The sequence below is a fragment of the Sapajus apella genome, unplaced genomic scaffold (genome assembly GCF_009761245.1).
Source record: "Sapajus apella isolate SASKATOON/1434 unplaced genomic scaffold, GSC_monkey_1.0 scaffold19, whole genome shotgun sequence".
Classification (NCBI taxonomy): domain Eukaryota; kingdom Metazoa; phylum Chordata; class Mammalia; order Primates; family Cebidae; genus Sapajus; species Sapajus apella.
The window spans coordinates 16424760-16436760 of NW_022436959.1; positions in this window are offsets into that span (position 1 = coordinate 16424760).

Here is a 12001-nt window from a genome sequence, read left to right on the forward strand (position 1 = left end):
ACCTTTTTTTTTTTTTGCTTCTTATGGTCAGCTGGGATTTGTCTTCAAGACAGACTGTGTACTAAATTATTAAGTTAAGTAGAAAGCTATTTCTCAGGAACATGTCTTTAAGATATAGTCTCTTATAATGAAGAAGTTTTGTTTCTTTCATAGTTAACCAAAATCTAATAAAACATATCTAGTTCCGTTTTACATTTTTATTTTGTGCATGGAAGCATCAGATTAAATTTTAAATGTGCAATTAAAAATTATCCAAAATAGCAATATTCTATTTGTTACGTATACCTATTTTTATCCTATACTTTTGAATGACTTATTTACTCATTATTATTTTCTTTAATGTAGTTCTACAAAAATGTAGTCTAATTAAATTAATTGCTCCCCATTATTTTTTTTTTTTTTTTTTTTGAGACAGAGTTTCGCTCTTGTTACCCGGGCTGGGGTGCAATGGCGCGATCTCGGCTCACCGCAACCTCCGCCTCCTGGGTTCAAGCAATTCTCCTGCCTCAGCCTCCCGAGTAGCTGGGACTACAGGCGTGCGCCACCATGCCCAGCTAATTTTTATATTTTTAGTAGAGACGGGGTTTCACCATGTTGACCAGGATGGCCTCGATCTCTTGACCTCATGATCCACCCGCCTCGGCCTCCCAAAGTGCTGGGATTACAAGTGTGAGCCACCGCGCCCAGCCTTGCTCCCCATATTTTTAAACTTAAACTTTTGAATTACTTTTGCTAAGAAACTGACTTTGTCAGAGTATAGAAAGCTTTAAAACTTGCCTGCTTGGTGGCTCATGCCTGCAGTCCCAACACTTTGAGAGGCAGAAGTGCGTGGATCGCTTGAGGTCAGGAGTTCAAGACCAGCCTGGCCAACATGGTGAAAGCCTGTTTCTACTAAAAATACAAAAGTAGCCTGGCATGGTAGCACTTGCCTGTAGTCCCAGCTATTCGGGAGGCTGAGACAGGAGAATCCCTTGAACCTTGGAGGTGGAGGTAGCAGTGAGCCGAGATCACACCACTGCACTCCAGCCTGGGCGACAGAGCGAGACTCTGTTTTATTTTATTTATTTATTTATTTTTATTTTCTTTTTGAGTCGGAGTTTCACTCATGTTACCCAGGCTGGAGTGCAATGGCTCGATCTCGGCTCACTGCAACCTCCGCCTCCTGGGTTCAGGCGATTCCCCTGCCTCAGCCTCCTGAGTAGCTGGGATTACAGGCAAGCGCCACCATGCCCAGCTAATTTTTTGTAGTTTTTAGTAGAGACGGGGTTTCACCATGTTGACCAGGATGGTCTCGATCTCTTGACCTCGTGATCCACCAGCCTCGGCCTCCCAAAGTGCTGGGATTACAGGCTTGAGCCACCGCGCCCGGCCAAGAAAATATTCTTTATTTAAAATATATTCTCACTATACCTAGTGTTGCCAGATAAAATACAAGTTATTCAGTAAAATTTGAATTTGAAATAAACAATAAATCATGTTTAATATAAATATGTTTCATGCAATATTTAAGTCATATTTATATTAAAAATTATTTGTTGGTTGTTTGAAATCCAAGTTTAGATATGCTGATTTTTCATTTTTGATTATTTTTTTAAAAAATTTATGTATCTAGCCGGGCGCGGTGGCTCAAGCCTGTAATCCCAGCACTGTGGGAGGCCAAGGCGGGTGGATCACGAGGTCAAGAGATCGAGACCATCCTGGTCAACATGGTCAAACCCCGTCTCTATTAAAAATACAAAAAATTAGCTGGGCATGGTGGTGCGTGCCTGTAATCCCCGCGACTCAGGAGGCTGGGGCAGGAGAATTGCCTGAACCCGGGAGGCGGAGGTTGCAGTGAGCCGAGATCGCGCCATTGCACTCCAGCCTGGGTAACAAGAGCGAAACTCCGTCTCAAAAAAAAAAAAAAAAAAAAATTTATGTATCTATAAGGACAAAGCTAAAAAAAAGAGATTATGTAAAAACACATTAGCTTGTGGCTGTTCTACGGTAGCACTCTGTACTATTTTAAAAGTATACAGGACATAAAGAGGATTTACTTGACATTAGGTAACAAATTTACAGGACATTAGGATTTGTTTGTTACCTGGAGGTGAAAATATAAGGTTTATTTTCCTATTATTCTTTTGCTTTTCTTATTTTTCTGCTCATTTGGCTTCATTCTGGGATATCCTTACACATTTAGAGCATGAGTGCTACTCTGCGTTATGAAGAACCTACATTTACCTAGCTTCCAAGAAAAAAATGTTATGCTGATGTTTGCTGGTCAACATCTCCACCTTCTTTCTAATATTAATGCAGTAAAAAAGGAGGTATCTAAAAAAAAATCTTGTTTGTTTATTATATTTTTGCAGTTAAGATCGTATAATTAAGTTTTGCTTTTACAAATTCTGTTCCTCAGTTACTTTACATTTGTTCCCTTGTTGGATTGCTCTCGCTTAACCTATACAAAACAGAATCCTGTACTTCTTTTTTTTTTTTTTCCCGAGACGGAGTTTCACTCTTGTTAGTTACCCAGGCTGGAGTGCAATGGCGCGATCTCGGCTCACGGCAACCTCCACCTCCTGGGTTCAGGCGATTCTCCTACCTCAGCCTCCTGAGTAGCTGGGATTACAGGCAAGCGCCACCATGCCCAGCTAATGTTTTGTATTTTTAGTAGAGACGGAGTTTCACCATGTTGACCAGGATGGTCTTGGTCTCTTAACCTCGTGATCCACCCGCCTCGGCCTCCCAAAGTGCTGGGATTACAGGCTTGAGCCACCGCGCCCGGCAGAGAATCCTGTATTTCTAGAAGTCATATGTAAGTTGTAGCACTAGTACTTAGGTATCAAATTTACTTACTAAGTATTCCATAAATTATAGACCAATAATCAGAAGCTAAGAAAGTCTCTGTTGCAGGAAGGTTTCTTTCTTTTTTGTTTCTTTCTTTCTCTCTTTCCTTCTTCCTTTCTTTCTTTTTTTCTTGTGGAAGTATTGCTTTAGGAAGTAAAGGTAATAACGCTCATTTACTCAGCCATTTTCTCAAGAAACAATATATTTATGTAACAGTTTGTTTTCTGCTTCATTTATACCATTAATTTAATTTTTCTAATGGTTTCCTATCTCTTGATAATTACTGTGATTATGCCCAGAAATAATGAGTAAAAGTCTGTATAGCTTATACCGAATACAGGCTAGTAAGGATGAGAGGAAGAATGACCCTGGCATCTAAGGTTTTTCTATCTTGCCTTCATATACCTTATACAGAATAAACGAAAACAATATTAACGCCCCATGTATGCCAATCAGATAAGTCATTAAGAACAATACAGGGAATTTTTTACCCATAAACAGAAGATGTATCAAGGATCCAGGCTCAGGCCAGGCGCGGTGGCTCACACCTGTAATCCAAGCACTTTGGAGGCCAAGGCAGGCGGATCACCAAGGCGGTCGGGAGTTCAAGACCAGCCTGACCAACATGGTGAAACCTCGTCTTTATTATAATAAAAAAAAAAATATTAAAAAAAATAAAAAAAGGATCCAGGCTCAAAAGACAGCTACTCTTTAGATTTTGCTTTTACCTGGTGATACAGCTATTACCATGAGAGTTCAGGAGAAACTGGAAAGTGGAAAGTTTTGGAAATCTTATTTTGGAGGCTGGCTTGATAGTAGCACTTCCTAGGAAATTAAATGGTGTATAGGATTCCACAAATTTCCCTACTTATCTTTCCATTTTACTTTGTTTATAAAACCAATTAGATACTCATTTGGATTGATCAATATATTTTTTAAAAAATATAATTGCTTCTGTGAATTATAAGGGAAGCATTCATATACAAGTACAAATTTGTCTAATCATATCACCTCCATCCTAACCCATACATTTTCCATTTCAATAAGTTTTATTCTTTTTTTTGAGACGAAGTCTTGGATTGTCGCCCAGGCTGGAGTGCAGTGGCCTGATCTTGGCTTACTGCAACCTCTGCCTCCCAGGTTCAAGAGATTCTCCTGCCTCAGCCTCCCAAGTAGCTAGACTTACCAGGTGACTGCCACCATGCCTAGCTAATTCTTTGTATTAGAGACAGGGTTTCAGCATGTTGGCCAGTCTAGTCTCAAACTCCTGACCTTGTGATTCACCCGCCTTGGCCTCCCAAAGTGCTGGGATTACAGGTGTGAGCCACTGTACAGGGCCTTCAGTAAGTTTTAAACTACTCTTTTAGAGACAATTGGATACTCACTGAAAAATAGAAGAAATTGTGAAGAAACAGGGAAAACAAATTACTTAATCCTACTCAGACACAACAATTGTGTTGTTACTTACAATCTTTTTTCTGTGTGATTTTTTTCTTACGTACATGTACAAGATTGTAACCTGCTTTCCCCTTCCTGTCATGATATTAAAATAAATTTTCCTTACTATTAAAAGTTATCACCTGGGTGCACTGGCTCATGCCTGTAATCCTTGGGAGGCCAAGGCGAGTGGATCACTTGAGGTCAGGAGTTAGAGACCAGCCTGGCAGCATGGTGAAACCCTGTTTCTACTAAAAATACAAAAATTAGCTGGGTATGGTGGCAGGCACTTGTAATTCCAACTACTTGAGAGGCTAAGGCAGGAGGATCTCTTGAACCCAGGAGGCAGAGATTGCAGTGAGCAGAGATTGTGCCCCTGCTCCACAGTCTGGGTGACAGAGCGAAACTCTGTCAAAAAGAAACAAACAAAAATTCTCTGCAAATATAATCTTAAATGGCTAAAAATAATGTATGGGATGCCTATATTAAGTATGAATATATTAAAATTTTACCTGCTCTCATAATATCGAATATTTAGTTTTTTCCAAATGATCAATGTACACACAATGCTGCGTTGAACATCCTTGTGCATGACTTCTTGTTCTGATTTCTGATTGTTCCCTAACATACTGAAAAAGGAAGGAATTCCTGATATTTTAAAGTCTCTAGAGAGAGATTAGATCTAGATCTAGATTACTCCCCAAGAAGTATGCAGCAGTTTACATTCCAACAAACTGGTTTAGAGAATCAGCCCTGAATTCTTATTTTTTTTCCCTTTTTTAAAAAAGAAATGCATCTCATTATTGTCTAATAAATTTTAGAACCCTATGCTTTTTTTTTTCATATGTTTGTTTGCCATTTTAATGTCCTCTTTCATGAATTTTTCCTCCCTGGCTATACCGCTTTGAGAAAGAGAGTCCACATGACCACAAAATGAGGCAGAAGATCTGGCCAAGGAGTATGTTCTGGGGGAGGAGAGTGCTGATTCTGGAAGCAGAAACTCACTTCAAGCCTTTGCACCACACAGTTCCTTTAAACGGGGACTGGAAAGTTATTTTACCTTTATTAGTCGTAGATTGACTATAGTAAGTAGGCAAAACACAGCTTTATGTTATTTCACAAAGGAATGTTGGGGAAACAACCTGTTGTTTCAGTAAAGAGTGGACATGATTTTGCATTGTCATTTGATACTAAAATATAGATTCAATTGAACATACCTGAATCTTAAACTCTACTGTCTTTTCCTGTAGTAGCCTCTATAAAAAAGACCAGTTGTAGAAACAAACAAAAAAAGACAGAGAGAGAAAAAAGCTTTTAACTGATTAAAAAGCAAAAAAAGAAAAATTCAATCAATGAGTCTACAAAATGCCAAAAAAATAAGATTTTTATATTTTACTTTATTAACTGATTTAAGTAGATATTTTGATCTTTGGCTGCATGAAGCTACAAAATTGACCTTTCAAGCAAATGCATTTCTTTATGGCTATCATAGATGATGACTTTGATTTGGATAAACTATTATAACGAGACAAAAAAATCAACTTAAAAATTCTGGACTGGGAAGTGACTCACACCTGTAATCCTTGCACTTTGGGAGGTCCAGTCAAGAGGATCTCTTGAGGTCACAAATTCAAGACCAGCCTGGCCAACATGGTGAAACACCCCGTCTCTGCTGCAAAATTAGCGAGACATGGTGGAGTGTGCCTCTAATCCCAGCTACTGGGAAGGGGTGGGATACTGAGGCAAGAGAATCACTTGAACCCAGGAGGTGGAGGTTGCAGTCAGCTGAGATCACGCCATGCACTCCAGCCTGGGCAACAGAGTAAGACTCTGTCTCACAAAATAAAAATAAAAATAAAAATTCTTATATTTTATGGCCATTGGAGAACTAGCATAACAGTTAAATCAGATCTAGGTAATCATTAATTATTTCTAATTCAAGTTTTTTATATAATGCTATATAATTGAAAGAGTTACTCTTTTGCAAGTATGAAGTTCTGTAATACCAAAATGACGTATTCATTAGCACTTGAAAGAGATGCTTACATATCACCACTAAAGACTCTTGAACCTTTGAGTTGTTGAGGGAAGACAAGGGAAAATGATGAAAATACGATTTCCCTAATATAGCCTCAGCTTGTAGTAGACTCAAGCTTATCTTATAGTGATGTTTTAAATAATATTTTTGCTTTTGTTTAAAAATAAAAATTAAATCAACAAATACTGAATACTTACTTATTGTTCAGTACTTTATTTGGGTTGTTAAAAATAAGCATTGCACATGATCATGAATCACAGTCATAATTTGAAAACTTACTTATAATTGTAAAACAAAAGTAAAACATATCTTGTGTTCTTTTTTTAAGAAAAAAATCATTGTTTGAAAAAAAAAAATCTCCCTGATTATCCTGCCCTGGCTCTGAAATTAACTATTATTAACTATGTAAAATTATTATAAAACTATAATGCCTACCTATTGTTAAAAGTTTAACAGTAGATAGGCATTATAGTTTTATAATTTTAAAATGCTCAAAGTGTGTTAAAATAAACTTTGGTCTGTACATGTACATGTATTTACCCAGAATTAAGTCTTACCTATTTTTGACTGAAACTATTACAAGGAGGCAGAGGTTAATTTAGTTTTTCCTTCAAGTAGAGTTACTTGGTTATTAAGTATATTTAAATATTATATTTTGTATAGCATTCTAAAAGGGCTTAATGATGGTGCCAGATAGATTTTTTAAAAAGTAACAGCTCTTGGCCCCAGGGTGTGGTGGCTCACACCTCTAATCCCAGCACTTTGGAAGGCCGAGGCGGGCGGATCATGAGGTCAAGAGATGGAGACCATCCTGGCGAACATGGTGAAACCCCATCTCTACTAAAAATTCAAAAATTAGCTGGGTGTGGTGGCGTGCACCTGTAATCCCAGCTACCCAGGCAGGAGAATCACTTGAACCTGGGAGACGGAGGTTGCAGTGATCTGAGATTGTGCCACTGCACTCCAGCCTGGTGACAGAGCAAGACTCTGTCAAAAAAAAAAAGGAACAGTAGAACACACTGAAAAGAGACTAAAAAATAGAGGCAAGAGCCTGTGTCATTGTCGTCTTTTTTTTTTCAAGACAAGGCCTTCCTCTTTCACCCAGGCTGAAGTACAGTGGCATGACTGTGGCTCACTGCAGCCTTACCTGCTGGGCTCAAGTGATCCTCCCACTTCAGCCTCTCAAGTAGCTGGGATTACAAGCATGCACCACCAAGCCTGGCTAATTTTGTTTATTTTTTGTAGAGATGAGGTCTCACTATATTGCCCAGGCTGGTCTCAACTCCCAGGCTCAAGTGATCCTCCTGCCTCAGCCTCCCAAAATGCTAGGATAATAGGTGTGAGCCACTGTGCCCTGCCTCTTACGTCTTTTTGAAACTACTGTGTATTATAAGACAGAAAATAAGTTAGCATTTATTGAACTTCATTAATTGTTCCATCCGTGCTCAAGTTTAAAACTCCTACTTATGAATTCTATATATAAAGTGACTGATTTTGGAGACAGGTTTTTGTTTTGTCTAGAACAGTGCTTCTCATCCTTTTTTTGGATTAACAGTCTCTTTTGAGATTCTGACACCGGCCATGGACATTCTCTTAAAAGTTTGCTCATCACTGCACCTCTTTGATGCCACTCAGTGGACCCCAGACCTAGAGCTAGAGGTAAGCTGTTGGGTCCTTAGTTTATACACTCTACTGAGATGTTAGACATTTTAGAAGAAATTACTTGAGTACATCGAACTAAGATTTCTTTTTTTTTAATCTTTGCCTCTGTAATCTACATTGATAAAAATAATATGGAAAAAGGTAGCTCTTTTTTTTTCTTTGGAGATGAAATCTCGCACTGTCGCTCAGGCTAGAGTGCAGTGGTGTGATCTCAGCTGACTGCAACCTCCGCCTCCTGGATTCACGCAATTCTCCTGCCTCAGCCTCCAGAGTAGCTGGGATTACAGGCGCACACCACCACGCCCATCTAATTTTTTGTATTTTTAGTTAAGTTGGGCGTTCCACTATGTCGGCCAGACTGGTCTTGAACTCCTGACCTCGTGATCTGCCCACCTCAGCTTCCCAAAGTGCTGGGATTACAGGCATGAACCACTGCACCCAGCCAGGGTAACTCTTGTCTGATAGACTGGACTTTTGGCAAAGATTCCAACCATCGCTGAAGGAGCAACTTGAAATGCAATAGTTATCATAAGAGAAAAACCATAGTGTATTGTCTTTCCATTTCAGAAGTATATGATCAAAATTTCATGATGTTTGCACTTCTCTTGCTGTTGTGTTTGGGCTGGGTTTGTGATATAATTTATTAGTGGTCACTCCAAATGGTTTTATTTGTCTAGGCTAATATCATAAGAACTTCTGGCAATATATGAAAATATATAAAATTTTATAGCTCATCATGAAACACCCCAATTTTAAAACAATGTCATTACTTGAGGCACTGTTTATTTTATAATATTTGGAAAGTCATTCATATAATTAGGAGCCTCAGTATATGGAAGCAAACTGGAACCACTTCTTTTTTTTTCTTTTTGGGATGGAGTCTTACTATGTTGCCTAAGTTGGCCTTGAACTCCTGTGCTCAAGCAATCCTCTTGCTTCAGCCTTCTGAGTAGCTGAGACTATACGTGTTCACTGCTATGCACAGCTGCAAACCACTTTTTTTTTTTTTTTTTTTTTTTTGCAAACCACTTTTAATGACTCCACCTTATAGCCAACAGTTCACCCAATGCATGTTTTACTACTTTTTTTTTTCAGTTTCAACATTTGTAAGTCTGTCTTGGTTTTAGCACAATACAACTATCAAGATTTATACAAATCTTAACTAAAGAGAGGAATGATACATCAGCAAGTGGGTTGCAAATGAAACATAAGAGTTTCCATAAACACCCTGAAAATAAAGATAGCAGGGATGATTCAACAGTGAGAGACAATCTATGTAGAAACCAGAGTCTAATCTCCCTGTACACTTGGGAGTATGTTTTTCGGAAGGTAGAGAAGAAGGAAGAGTCACGGAAAATGTGTTAACTGCTGAAGCAGCTGTATTTCTTAGCCTTCCAAGCTATAATTGGGTTATGTACAAGATTTTTTTTCAGAGTGTAGGTGGGCACAAAAAAATTCAGTTTCCTGTTAAAATAACCAAAGAAGAACTATGTACCTTTGTACTTTTGCAATGGAAGGAAGAGGCAAACAGCAAGTTACTTCATATGTACAAAAAAAGTACAAAGGTACCTTAGTGCTTCCAGTTCCATCTTAGCGGGATAATGAATTAGCTGAGTGTGGCCTATGGAGTCAGATTTTTCTGCATTGAATCCTCATCTGTCACTTGCTATTTGACCTTGTTAAGTTTCCCTAACTACCCAGTGCCTCAATTTCCCCATGGCAAAATTTGAATACCAATAGAGTATATCTTTTGTCAGTAAATTATTATCTATATGGCTCAACCACTTATTAAGCTTGATATATGTGTGCTCAATAAATATGAATTTATTTTTAATAGTTCTAGCTTATTTCATATTATCTTTTTTTTCTTTTCTTTTTTTTTTTTTTTTTTTTGCCGGAGTTTCCCTCTATGGCCCATTCTGGAGTGCAGTGGTGCAATCTCAGCTTACTGCAACCTCCGCCTCTCGGGTCGAAGTGATTCCCCTGCCTCAGCCTCCCGAGTAGCTGGGACTACAGGCATCCACCACCATGCCTAGCTAATTTTTGTCTTTATAGTGGAGATGAAGTTTCACCATGTTGGCCTGGCTGGTCTTGAACTCCTGACCTCCAGTGATCCACATGCCTTGGCCTCCCAAAGTGCTGGGATTATAGGCATGAGCCACTGCATCCAGCATTTCACATTATCTTATTGTTACTACTAATTTTCTCTGCATTTCTCAGTATTCACATGGATTTCCTAAAGTTATTAATCAAATGCATTGATCCTCTCTTTGTCACTTTATCATCTTTGGGAACCATGTTGACCATGCTCTGATTCTTGATCACCACCTCCCACTTCTCCTCTTTTCCTTTGGCCTCTCATGAAAGCCAGGCTTTCTGCCCACCCCTCCCCCCACCTTTTTTGGCTAATTTTTACTCATTAACCCATCTCTTCTCACGTAGACATAGCTCTAGGAAATTGGAGATTAAAGGAATTTATGAAGCTAATATAGACTAGGTGTAATTCTGTCTGAAGTGGGGCTATAGGACAAGGAGTTTAAATTTAAACGTGTATCACTTTTTTTTTTTTTTTAGGTTTTCTGAGGATTTGAAGGTGGAGTATTTTTTACTTCCAGTCCTAAGCTGATTACTAGAGTGTATTAGTTTTTAAAAATTCTTTGAATGTATTCAAATATTTAGTCTGTCTCCCTTCCTTCCCTTAATCCTTCCTTTTGGTTTCTTTTTGCTTCATTGTTCAGAATGTTCTGGTAATTTAACAATTTCAACCATTTTCCTAAAATCCCTTCTTGACTTTCAACTGGGTAGAAAGTATTTAAGCCATTTACTGTGATGTAGTAAAGTTGATTAGAATAAATACTCCCATTCAAGCCGGCCCTGTAATCCCAGCACTTTGGGAGGCCGAGGCAGGTGGATCACAAGGTCAGGAGTTTGAAACCAGCCTGGCCAACATGGCAAAACCTCATCTCTACTAAAAATACAAAAATTAGCTGGGCATGGTGATATGCTCCTGTAGTGCAAGCTACTCAGGAGGCTGAGGCAGGAGAATCTCTTGAAGCCTGGAAGCAGAGGTTATGGTGAGCTGAGGTCTGACCACTGCACTCCAGCCTGGACAGAGCGAAACTCCATCTCAAAAAAAAAAGATAATAATAATAATAAGTAATCCCCCCATTCAATAGCAAATTTTTCCTGGCTCATAAATAATGACATTCCATCATTTAAATCTAAAAAACACAGACTGGCTTATTAGAGTTTCCCTAAGTCTAAGAATGCAGCAGTGAATGTGTGCATTTATAGTTTTAAACACCCAATTGTCTACTGTTGCCTTTTCTGAAATCTTGGTAAACTGACATTTTACTTTAAGCAGATACTCACACAGTTTAAAAAGAAAAACATTTTAGTAGTATTAAACTGAACTTTGATAATTAAGTGTAAGTCACTGAGGAAACATGCCTGGCAAGCTCGATTGTATTGGTGATGCTTCAGAATATTTCCATAGACGTTAGAGTCAGAGTACTATGCTTCTGTCTAAGTGTGCCTCTTTTTCCATTTTTCTTGGCTTGAAATTCTCCTATTTCTACAAGGAATGCAGGCTATCTAGAAGCTTCTGGAACTGGGAAAAGAACAAGGAACAGATTCTTCTCTAGAGCCTCTGAAAGGAATGACACCTTTGATTTTAGCCCAGAGAGACTGATTTTAAACTTTTGAGATCCAGAGCTGTGAGGTAATAAATTTGTATTGTTTCATCACTATGTTTGTGATAATTTGTTACAGCAGTACCAGGAAGGTAATACAGTCTTCATCAGTGTGGTTTTGCTAAAAGGAGGCAAGTTGAGATACTATTTATAGACTTCATATACTATTTATAGACATTTGGTTGATCCATGCATTTTTTTTAATTATGGTTTTTAAATGAGCTTTAAAATTTTTGGTAATTATTACAAATGACAGAGAAACAAATAAAGGCTTGAAAGCTACTGTATACTCCAAACCCTCTATCCTCATTCCTCCATTTCTAATCTTCCCAGTTTCTTCTCT